This window comes from Neolamprologus brichardi, chromosome 5, assembly GCF_056152115.1.
Source record: "Neolamprologus brichardi isolate AB-2024 chromosome 5, ASM5615211v1, whole genome shotgun sequence".
In the NCBI taxonomy this organism is placed as follows: domain Eukaryota; kingdom Metazoa; phylum Chordata; class Actinopteri; order Cichliformes; family Cichlidae; genus Neolamprologus; species Neolamprologus brichardi.
In genome coordinates this window covers 266,733-278,296 of record NC_142108.1, presented here as the reverse complement: position 1 = coordinate 278,296, position 11,564 = coordinate 266,733, and positions in this window count along the sequence as shown.

Genomic DNA, 11,564 nt, shown 5'->3' with positions numbered 1-11,564 from the left:
ATGAAGTGCAGTGCCAATAGACGCTAACAAATCAACCTGGAATACCTCTTAAGCATATCTCTTAAAAGATATTATGAGAATATGAAATAGTTTTGTGGTTTTTTTTTTTATCATTGTGTTAAATAGAAGGACTTCAGTACAGTGTAGCCCATTCAGTATAAGCAGCAAAGAGTTTTTCTCCAGTTGCTGTTGTATGTCAGCAGATGGCAGAATTGACAATGAGTTTGCAACAGGGGAAAGGATAAATTCAGTGACCTCAAACTTCACTTTCCTTTTGACTGACAGTCACAAGGACTGTCATTAAAAAAGATAACAGAGAAGACCAGATACTAATATAAAATATAAAATGTTTCTGATGAGTAACCTGTGGAAAAATCAGCTCATATTCACCATTTTCAGTGACACTGATGTGGTTGGCAAAGGTAATGTCATAAAATGTTTTTCAGGTGACATTGCTAACAGTTGTATCACTGTGTTACCCAAGTAGTGAAATCTGTTTTCTTTGTAGTACTCAAAGAAAAAAAATATCTGCAAACCCTATTCCAAAAAGTTTCAGCAGTTGCGATTTATCCCTATGCACTTCGGATGTTATATACAATGGGCGTTATTAGCAGAAATCACCCCCATAGATATGAGCCAGTAGGGGCCTTCTCCACCTGCTAGTTTGTTAATATTAATATTAATAATTCAGATGGAGGGTCACTAACAGGTGGATGGGAAGATTCCAGATTCCATACAGTCATACTAGAGGCCAATGTAATGCAATTCAGTTTCAATTTACGACTTCTTTATATGGTATCAAAAATTTTTAAAATCCATCCAAAACAACAGTGATGACAACACTCCAGGCTTGAGCGGTCAGCAACAGTCGACTTCACACCAACACCCAAAGCTATGCCTATCAACCACATTCCAGCAACTAATCAGTACTGTAATAATTACATATTGGACACCATAACTCAAGACGTACACATCACATCACAGACACCCAGTTAGACAACATAACATGCTCAAAAAGTCCACCGAAGTCGTTTTTTCTTTTCTTTTCTTCTCTTCTTCTGTCCACACATGGTCAGTCAGTCATAGGCCAAAGGTTACCAGCACATAGCCTAAATATAGTCAGTCTGTGATGTATCTCTCTTAGTGTTAAAGTCAAATCAAAGTAAGTTATGTCACGCTGTGTCAAAATTGTCATCATCCTGGGTCAAAGGTCTCCTGAAGACGGCATACCTTTGTGACGGGTCTGCACACACGGCTGGTTGGGGTCTTAATCCAGACCTGACTTACAAGCTCCTTTTTCTCTGGCACAGCTCCTGTGACTCTGCCAATAATCCAGGAACCACGAGTTGCAGAGTCATTAACTATGAGGACCACATCTCCAGGAATAAAGTTGCATTTAATCCTTCCCCATTTCTGGCGCTATTGAAGTTGTGGCAAGTATTCTTTAATCCATCTTTTCCAAAACAGGTGAGATATATATTAGACCTGTCTCCATCGTTAAGAGATTACCTTTCTGGAACAGACGGGTAAACACGGGTTGGTTTTGAGAAGGAGGAGATGGTTTGGTGTTCCAGTGTAATGGGTCTACTGTTGAGGATGGACTACACTTCACAAAGAGCAGTTTGGAGTCCTTCTTCGTCCAAATGCTGTGTCTGCAGGGTGAAATTAAGAACCTTTCTGACAGAACGACTCAACCACTCCCATGCTCCGCCATGATGCGATCCAGTTGGAGGACTAAAGAGCCATTTCACTCCCTTCAAAGACAGCGTATCAGAGATCTTTTCCTGATTTTCTTCCATAGCTCGTGTCAGGTCGCGCTCTGCTTCCACAAAGTTGGTCAAATCTGCTTTCGGGCAAGCCACCGATCTACTGCTGGCCTGCAACTCCATGAAACGTTCTACCTTCGACATAATGTTTCTAGTCAAAGTACCAGCACCAGGAATCCAGTATTTCTGATGCAGCTTCGAGAGTATGTGGTTCCTTCCACCATGACCTCTTTATGAATATGCTGTAGAATGAGATTAGAAATGTGAAGATCTTTAGCGATTATGACAGGATGCTTTGAATTTTTTTTCCCATTGCCCTACTGAGACATCTACCAACCTGCAGCACATAGTCCTCCAAAACAGGATTCAACTCATATATGTGAGTGCTTTGTTTCACCCTTTGGAGGCAGGAAATTTCTTCTGCATATATTTTCCTCTGACAGAACTTGATTATTTGCATCTCAGCATCCTCTTTCTCTCCCAATGAAAGAAAGCCGTTGTAGAACTCAACCCTATGATGAACACCTTCAGACTGAGTTGTATCAGATGCAGACTGGACTTGTGTCTTGTTCTTCCTGCAAAGCAAAAACAATGTCTTGAACCTCAAAATCTAACCCATCACCCTGATAAGATGAGTCCAGGATGAGGTATGACTGATCAAAAGGGTCAGAGGACGATCAACATCACGTGCTTGCATCAATAGTAGCAAACACCTTGACTTCAGGGTCTTCATGTGGAAGTTCTTGCAAATTCTCTGGATTCACAGACCAGTCGTTCTCTGGCTGTGTAAGCAATGCAGGATCAGATATCCATTCAGTGTCATGTAGAAAAGTCTCTATCTTCATACCTCTGAAAGCAAGGTCTGCCGAGTTATGCGTTGTGTTCACATACCTCCATTGGGAGGCCCTAGAAGCCTTGAGGATCTCTGACACTCACTTCGCCACAAAAACACAAAACCAGGAAGTCTCGTTATTTATATATTTCAACACTGCGGTGCTCTCTGTTCAAAACACTGAGTTTAGGAGACGTAGTCTTAGCTCCCTCCTCCCTTCTAGCCATATGAACTGCTGCTACCACTTCCACATTCCATGCTCGGGGATTACGACTGGTTTTAAAGGTGCCACACTGGACTTTCCCATTATGAAGGAACTGAGTATCTGCGAACGACTGTTGTGCAGCAGCAGTGAGGTAACAGCGCCATACCCCTTCCCACTCGCATCTGCAAAGTGGTGCAACCGTCTCTCATAAATCAGGAATTAAACATCACCTGATGCTGATGTTGTCTAACAGGTGTAATTCTTCCATCCAGCTTTTCCACTCTTGAGCAACTGCTGATTGAAGGATCTTGAAGGATCCTTTTTGCTGTGCAGATGACAGGAGCAAGGAACCCCAGAGGGTCATAAAAGGAGCTTACTGTGGATAGGATCCCTCTCAGGTTCAATGGTCTGTTTGGGATGAACATGCAGAACTTAAACACGCTGTGGCTATTACTTATCCACTTTGTTAAGTCAAAGCCGCCCTTGGCACAGATGTCTCTGAGATCTGAGTTAAGAGAGATGGCTTCCTCTTCAGAGCCTATTGAAGCAAGGCAGTCGTCCACATAAAAACTATAGAATGATGTCAATCACCTGGCTAAAGTATGCTTTGTTGTCCTCTGTGCATTTCCGCAGGGCATAGTTAGCATAGTTTGGAGAGGACATTGCCCCAAACAAATGAACACACATCCTGTACTCTTGCATGATCTGATTTAAGCCACCACCAGACCACTAGAAAAATCTCAGTAGGGCAGTTTATTCCTCTAGCACATGCACCTGGTAAAACATAGCTTCAGTGTCAGACATCAAAACAACAGCCTCTTTCCTGAACCTTGTCAGCACGCCAACCAAATCATTTGTTAAGTCAGGACCACTCAGGAGCTGCACGTTAAGAGAAAAACCCTGGAATGATGCTAGACAATCAAACAACCCGCATCTTCCCCTTGGTAGGACAATACTCTAGTGCCCATCACTCAAAGCCGCTGTCTTGCTGGCCAACTCCAGGAACTTTTAGTCTTCCTTTGACAGTCCCATCTGCTCATCATGGCTGCTCTCAGGAAAGTCCATCTTGAACTGCTGTTTCCATAGCTTGTCCAGTGTAACAGCAGAAACTCTGTTAGTGGTAAATGTTGACAGATATCCTGGCCTTCCACAGCATTCTTGATTAAGTGGCTTGTTCACTCTCTAACCAAGCACAGTCTTACTGGTGAAAGGTCCATCACCTACACTCCAGATGACCTCCAAAGGTTCTAGAGCTCCGTGTATATTCATGCCAATCAAAATCTCCACACTGGCCTTAATTTCTGGCAAATGAGCAAACAAGCCTTCGCAGTACTGTGATGATCTTGAGCCCCTGTTTGATTCTTTCTCTCAACATCAGAGACAGCTGTGCCAAAACTACTTCCTTTAGCCCTTGGATGTGGAGAACGTCTCCCTCCATCACTGCCCTTGGCTGTTAGCTGTGTTGCTGTAACATCAAATAGATTTCCAAAGATAGGATCTGTAGCAATCTTAGCTTGAACCTCAAGGAAGGAAACATGTAAGAACAAACAGTATGCCTGAAGAGCCTTTCCATCTTCTGATTTAATCAGTGGCCATGAGTGAACTTTATTCAATAAGCAGATGCAATCACATGTCCTAAAGTGCTCATACAGAAGAGTCTTTGCCTTTACATATCCAGCACCATCAGCCGTATGTTGACAGCTTTTAACAAGTTCATTGGGCTGCCCCTTGGTGTACTGTGCAAGATAATGCAGGCAGTCGACAGCATCGCCAGTCTTTGCTTCTATGACCTGTTCAAATAAACACATAAAATCCTAAAAATGTAAAGGATCGCCATCAAAGGTTTGAATCTCTCTTTTGGGCAGTGAAGAGAGACTTTGCTGATGGGCCGACATACAAGTTAATTCATTTTATTTTTCCATAATGGACAGCAGGATTTCATTGGCTACAGGATGAGCAGCTTGTTGCCGAGACAAAGGTCGAATTGGTCTAAAAGTGTCAGAAGGTCCCATAAGAGTGAGTGCAGGTCTTTCTCTTTTCATACTCCGTTGTGTTGTTTTTACTTGAAGCTCTGCATTCCCAGTGACTGTCTGTGGTAAGCGTCTGTGGAACAAAAGTCTCTGCATCCGCATTAAGGATTTCGACGCCGTTTCTTTTTGTTTTAAAATATGATTCCATTCCAATGGATTTCCGTGAAGCAACGCTCCGCACAGTGGATCCAGTTCTCAGCACATTCACTTTTTCAACAGTTGCAGCTATATCTGCTTCAAACTGCTCATATCTGCTTGAAGTTGTTCTTTCTTTCTCCTCAATTGCTCCTCCTATTTTTCAAGAGAGTGTTTTTCTTTGAGCATATGTTGACGTGCGAGCAAGGCAGTCATCTGCCCTGAGATGTGCAGATGAAGTGGATGATACACTTACTGTACTAGACGTACTGCCTTGATTTAACACACTATCAGATGGCAACAAAGTGCTCCAAGGGCTTTGAGTGCTCAATGATCAGTTTATGGATCAAACTTAGCATCCATCACCAACATACAACCTTCCTCTCTCTATTGATCCAAGTCAATTTCATGTTCACACATATAACCATTGTTAATAATTCATGCAAATCTACTTCCCACTAAACATCTTTATCTAATGTGTCTATATCTCTCTGAATAGCTGCATCATGCTTGAAGAACCCTGAACACTTGGCTGTTCACAGACTGCTCGGTGAACTGGCAAGTTGTTACTTCCTCTGTTATCTTGAGGATTGGTTTGGATTGTTTATTGTCCAATAGGAGAACAGCTAATATTTCTATCTTTCACATTTCTTAATGAGATCTTCACTCAGTATCCAAACATGTCTAGAATTGTTAAGTTTTGTTTTGATGTATCAAATGTGGATTAAATATAGGATACTATAAGTCCCATAAGTAGAAATAGTAAGGGTTGCTTTAAACAACACTTTTCTTAAAGACGAACTGCAAAGTCTCATAAGTTTTATACTTCTGAGTGTATTGTAATTTATTTTGAGACAATTCTGCTTATAAAACTGCCGTAGAGTGGTGTTGTGGTTAAAAACCATTGATGGCTAATTACACTGTAATTTATATAATAACAGTTTTACATCCCGATATATAAATTAAACCTGCTACTGTAACTTGTTCTTATAAAATAGATACTTTAGATTGTTTGTTTTCAATTTTATCCATTTTCACCTAATCACATGAAGTTTAGATTGGTGAATCCATGTTCTAAGCTATGGTAGATGGTAGATTTATAACAACAGGTGGTGAATTGTAAATCTAGAATTGAATGTTTCCTTTTAAAGCTTTCCCATATGTACCTGTGCTGTCTGAGAGAAGATGCATCTGTCAAAAATGTATCCTAAAAAGTTTAGAGCACAGATCTATAAAAATCTAAATCTTTATTAAAATCTTTTGTGAGCACTTGTGTGTACACCTGTGTGCACACCTGTGTGGACATGCGCACTTGTATTCAAAAGGTTTCTCAATGTAACGATCTGCTAGAGGGTGTGGGGAGCCATAGTCCCGTCCCCCAGGGCATGAAGCAGGCATGGAGGAGATCCAGGCCCCAGACATCCAGAGGCCCCCCAGAGCGCGAGAGCCCAAGGAGGATCAACGGAGGGGCAACTGTGCCACCCTTCCGGAAAGAACTGAGAAGAGCCCCAGATGTGGGATCACTGAGCAGCCATGGTGCAGAAGCTACAGGGGGCTTCAGTGACATGCCCGCCCGCTCTGCCGGCAGCCAGCCATGCCAGAGTGGACCGAGCCCTGGCCCAGAGGCCTGAGGCCTGAGGCCCTGCCAAACAGACACTGGGAGTGAGCCGGTACATGCCTGAGAGTACCCAGCCCCGGACACCGAGAACCACCAACGCCTGAGGGGGATCAGCCACCGGCAGGGAGTGTGGTGAGGGGAGTTTCCCAATGCCCCCATTGGGAAACTAAGCACCATTAAACTGCATGCTGCTTTGGTCTGCTGTGGGTAGCCATAGACTGAGGTCTCATTACCAGCAACTATCCTTCACAAGAATTTTCAGTCAGTTTGAAAAAGAAGTTGATTTTTGGTTGTTATGTAGGTTTGAGGATTGTGGTGCAATTGCATAGTAATTAAAGAGGGCAAAACCTGTCCTGCCATGTTATGCTTGTGTTACGGCCCTGGGCCTTGGAGGGAGTGAGATTGCCTTTTTGTGTTCATGCAAATCCATGTGTGCCATGACTTGTGGGTGATTGGTTACTGGGAGACCCGTGCCAACCCTCTCTTATGCAGAATGAAGTGTGCCAGACCACACGGACGATTGGCTGCCCGGGGATCCTGTGATGCTCCAAGAGGCAATCAGTGGCTGATCGTGCCCACCTGTGGCTACAAAAGGCTAGAGGTCCTTCACTCAGTGGCTGCTGCTTAGGACTGAACATGCAGTTTGCCCTTCGTGCCTCCCTCTTCGATCTTTGTTGAACTTGTTCATATTGCTGAACTTTGTCAAGCCTTGGTGCATGCTTGAACTTAGACTGATTAGAGTTTTGAGCTGCTAGCTGGCTGTGAGTAGAATTTTGTGATGCTGGCTTGCCTCAGTTAACCCTTAGCTTTTATTTTGTGTGTGGCCAGCTTGCCTTAGTTAACCTTTAGCTTTTACTCTTGTTTTTTTCTTTATGTAATAATTGTTTGCCCAGTGGTCTGTTGAGCAGCCCTGTCGGTTTTCTGTTCAAAGTTTGAAATTAAAACCTTTTTCTTTACTCAGTTTTGTGTTGGGGGCTTGTGTATGTTACTCCTTCCCTGACGCCTAGCAGAGGGGGTCGTAACATAAGTGGGGGCTCGTCCGGGATCCTCCTTTTCCCCATAAGGAGAATTCCCTTTTGTGAAAGAGAGAACGTGTGTTTTGCTCAATTTTCTTTTTTTTTTTCTTCTTCTGCCCTCTTCCGTGTTTTGAGCGCCATGTCAGCTCCATTTTGTTTAGAGGATTTTTTAAAAGCTCCGTCTGTTGTGCTCCTTGAGAGCTGCAGCAAATGCGAATTGCTGCAAATTGCAGAACACCTTAAGCTGCAGGTCTCTAAAACACTCCGTAAGAGTGACCTGAAAAAGCGGGTAGTAGACGAGTTGGTGGAGGCTGGTCTAATGCAAGTCCCTGATCTGCCTGAAGTGCCTGTGGTCTCTGGTGAGCCTAGTCAAACTTCCTCATTTGATGGGGACCATAAAGATGGTACGGGTCATGACAGTGTGGGAGATGAGCGGGGGAAGACGCCGCGCACGCTCCCTCGCTATGATCCCCTTTCCTCTGGAAGTTCAGAGGCACGGGACGGGGCCCGGCTAAAGGTGCGCTTGGCACGGCTCCAGTTGGAGGCCGAGGAGAAGGCTCAAGCCAGGCGAGCTCAATTAGAGCTTGAGATCAGAAAGCTGGAAATAGAGGCAGATAAAACAGTGAGGCTGCGTAAGCTGGAGCTGGAGTCTCAGCCACGAGCCTCATCTGTCTCCACTGATGGTCCAGGTTCTGCCCCCGTGTCTAATACTCCTTATGACATTAGTAAGTGCATTTCTTTAGTGCCTGCATTTAAAGAGGCTGAGGTGGATTCTTATTTTGCAGCATTTGAGCGCATTGCTGGTGCTTTGCGGTGGCCTAGTGAGATCTGGCCCCTTTTATTACAGTGTAAACTGACTGGAAAAGCCCAAGAGGTGGTAGCTGCGCTTCCCTTAAAAGACAGTTTGGAGTGTTCTTGTGTTAAATCAGCTGTGTTGCAAGCATATGAATTGGTTCCAGAAGGATACAGGCAGAAATTTCAGCTACAGAGGAAACTTCCCTCCCAAACGTATGTGGAGTTTGCCAGGGAAAAAAGTATCCTCTTTGACAAGTGGTGCGCTGCTTCAAAAGCCAGTGATTATGATTCATTGCGTGAATTGATGTTGCTGGAAGACTTTAAAAAGTGTTTTCCAGAGAGTATAGTGTTATACCTGAATGAGCAGAAAGTAACCACTTTAGCAACTGCAGGAGTTCTCGCAGACGAGTATGTGCTCACCCATAAGTCCTCTTTTCTGGTTAAAGAGAAGTCACAGTTTAGTGCCGCGCAGCAGGCTCCCACTGTTAAACCCTTAGGCTCTAAAGAGAGTCGAGAGTGTTTCTACTGTCATAAACCGGGACATGTCATTGCGGATTGTTTGGCCCTAAAACGCAAAACCGTGAATTCTCAGCAACACAAAGGGGTTGCCTTTGTGAAAGCAGCGTTCCATCCTGAGGTGCTTGATTGTGGTGATAAAGTGCCAGACCCTTGTTTTGACCCATTTATCTTTGTATCACTAACTGATAAATCCACTGATTTAAAGTCGGTGCGCATACTGAGAGACACCGGAGGGTCTCAGACCCTAATCCTTTCTAGTGCGTTACCTTTCTCAGCAGACAGTGCATGTGGATTTAATGTTGTGCTGCGTGGAATAGAGATGGGTTATGCTCCTAAACCAGTCACAAAGTCTATATCAAATCAGAACTCGTTATGGGATTTTTCCCCGTCGCAGTATGCCCAACCTTACCCATAGAGGGGGTTGCCATGTTGCTAGGAAATGATATTGCGGGCGGATTAGTGCGTCCTAGTCTAGAGGTGCTGGATAAGCCCCTCAGTTCTGATGCCCCAGAGATTTCTGTGACCCCAAAGCTGTACCCAGCCTGTGGGGTTACTCGTGCCCAAGTCCGCAAAGATGGTTACGTTACCCTCGCTGATTCTGTGTTGAGGACCTCATTTTCTGAGGAGGGTGTCACATTACCTGAAGAAAACAATGTTTTGTCTCCACCAGACTTTGTGAACCGTGCGGAGCCTGGTCCATCTGAAAAAGACATTCCATTGCCTTTGACCCGAGAAAACCTGTCGACAGCTCAGATAGCTGGCAAATCCATGTTTTAAGCGTGTGGTAAGTGCTGAGCAAGCCAGCCATGAGCAACAAGCCTGTTCCATAGAGCAAAATGTGCTAATGTGTCAATGGTACCCACCTGGTGCAGGAAGTGTGGAATGGGGTCAGGCCAATGCTCTGGATAAGCGGCTCATTGTCGTTTCACAAAGAAAAATGAAACGCACTTATGATGAGGCACCTCAGAGTAAGTAATAAAGTACTTGTCTTACTTATTTTACTCACTTCCTTATTTTTACTTGGGTACCTTGAAGGTACAAAATCCCTCTTATGCCACACTTCTGTGTTAACTGCTCCCGACTTGATGCAGCCATGCAAGTTGGAAATTGACGCCAGTGCTGTTGGGGCTAAAGCAGTACTGTTGCAAAAAGACTTACAGGGATTGGACCACCCCATTTGTTACTTCTCCCGCAAGTTTAAAACGCATCAGGTAAATTACCCCATCATTGAAAAGGAGACATTGGCTCTGTTGCTAGCTCTTCATCACTTCCATGTGTACTTGGGGTCCGGCACATTACCCAATGTAGAGTACACTGTTCCTAATCTTCTTGTATTTCTTGCCTGGATGTTTAGCTGCAATAAATGCCTCATGCGATGGGCCCCGCTGCTGCAAGAAAACAATTCAGAGCAGAGATTTGGCATTTACAAAAAAACAAAAAAAACAAAACATACTGATAAAGTACTAGTTGATGACCTCTCTGGTTGTGAGTATGACTTGTTTTGTTGTCTGTCACAAATAATGAAACCTGTGTATACAAAACATAGTCTTGTATTTTAAGGAGAGGGGTGTTACAGCCCTGGGCCTTGGAGGGAGTGAGATTGCCTTTTTGTGTTCATGCAAATCCATGTGTGCCATGACTTGTGGGTGATTGGTTACTGGGAGACCTGTGCCAACCCTTAGCTTTTATTTTGTGTGTGGCCCGCTTGCCTTAGTTAACCTTTAGCTTTTACTCTTGACTTTATGTAATAATTGTTTGCCCAGTGGTCTGTTGAACAGCCCTGTCGGTTTTCTGTTCAAAGTTTGAAATTAAAACCTTTTTCTTTACTCAGTTTTGTGTTGGGGGCTTGTGTATGTTACTCCTTCCCTGACGCCTAGCAGAGGGGGTCGTAACACTTGTCAGAACAGAATTTCCAGAGAATGATAAAAAAAATTCAGCCATCCTAGGAGCTGTGTGGACATGCCCCAGAAATTCAGTTCTGTTCATACAGAGCCAAATCACAGCAACAGTCACCTCAAGGCAGTTTATACTGTAAGGCAGAGACCCTACAATGACCTTTGTTAGATCCCAGTTACCCCTGTACAGGTGGTCTGGACCGGCTCTCTGTCCTTCGGGTCAGAGTCCCTTAATCCCTACGGGTATTACCCTGTTAGGTGATGTTGAGACTAGTTTAAGCCGGTGGCGAGGAGACTCGCTCAGCCTCTAACTGCCTTTGTCTAAGCGCCCACCCTGCACTACCTCTGACTCTATGCTCTCATTGGCAACCTTAATGAAACATATTTGTCAGCCACACTTATTAACGGCAGCTCTCCTCTAATGATCTATGGCACTTGTTATTGTGCTGAGTAAAATTCAGTGACCTGGACAGTAGGTCCCAAGGACGTGTTATAATGATTGACTAGAATAACCTATAAGAATCCTAAATCTGATGTTATGAGTTAACACACATAAAGTCTTACCATTTACTGTTTTAAGGAAGTAATAGAATGAATGTCCACAATTCTGACTTTGAATGCAGATAGATAATTTTTATTAAAGCAAGATTTCAGCAGGGGTTAGCAAACAGCTTAATTGCAATTTAATCAATCAAATCCAAATAATCAATTTATCACGCTATAAACCCTAACTATTCTGTTGCTAAATGACTA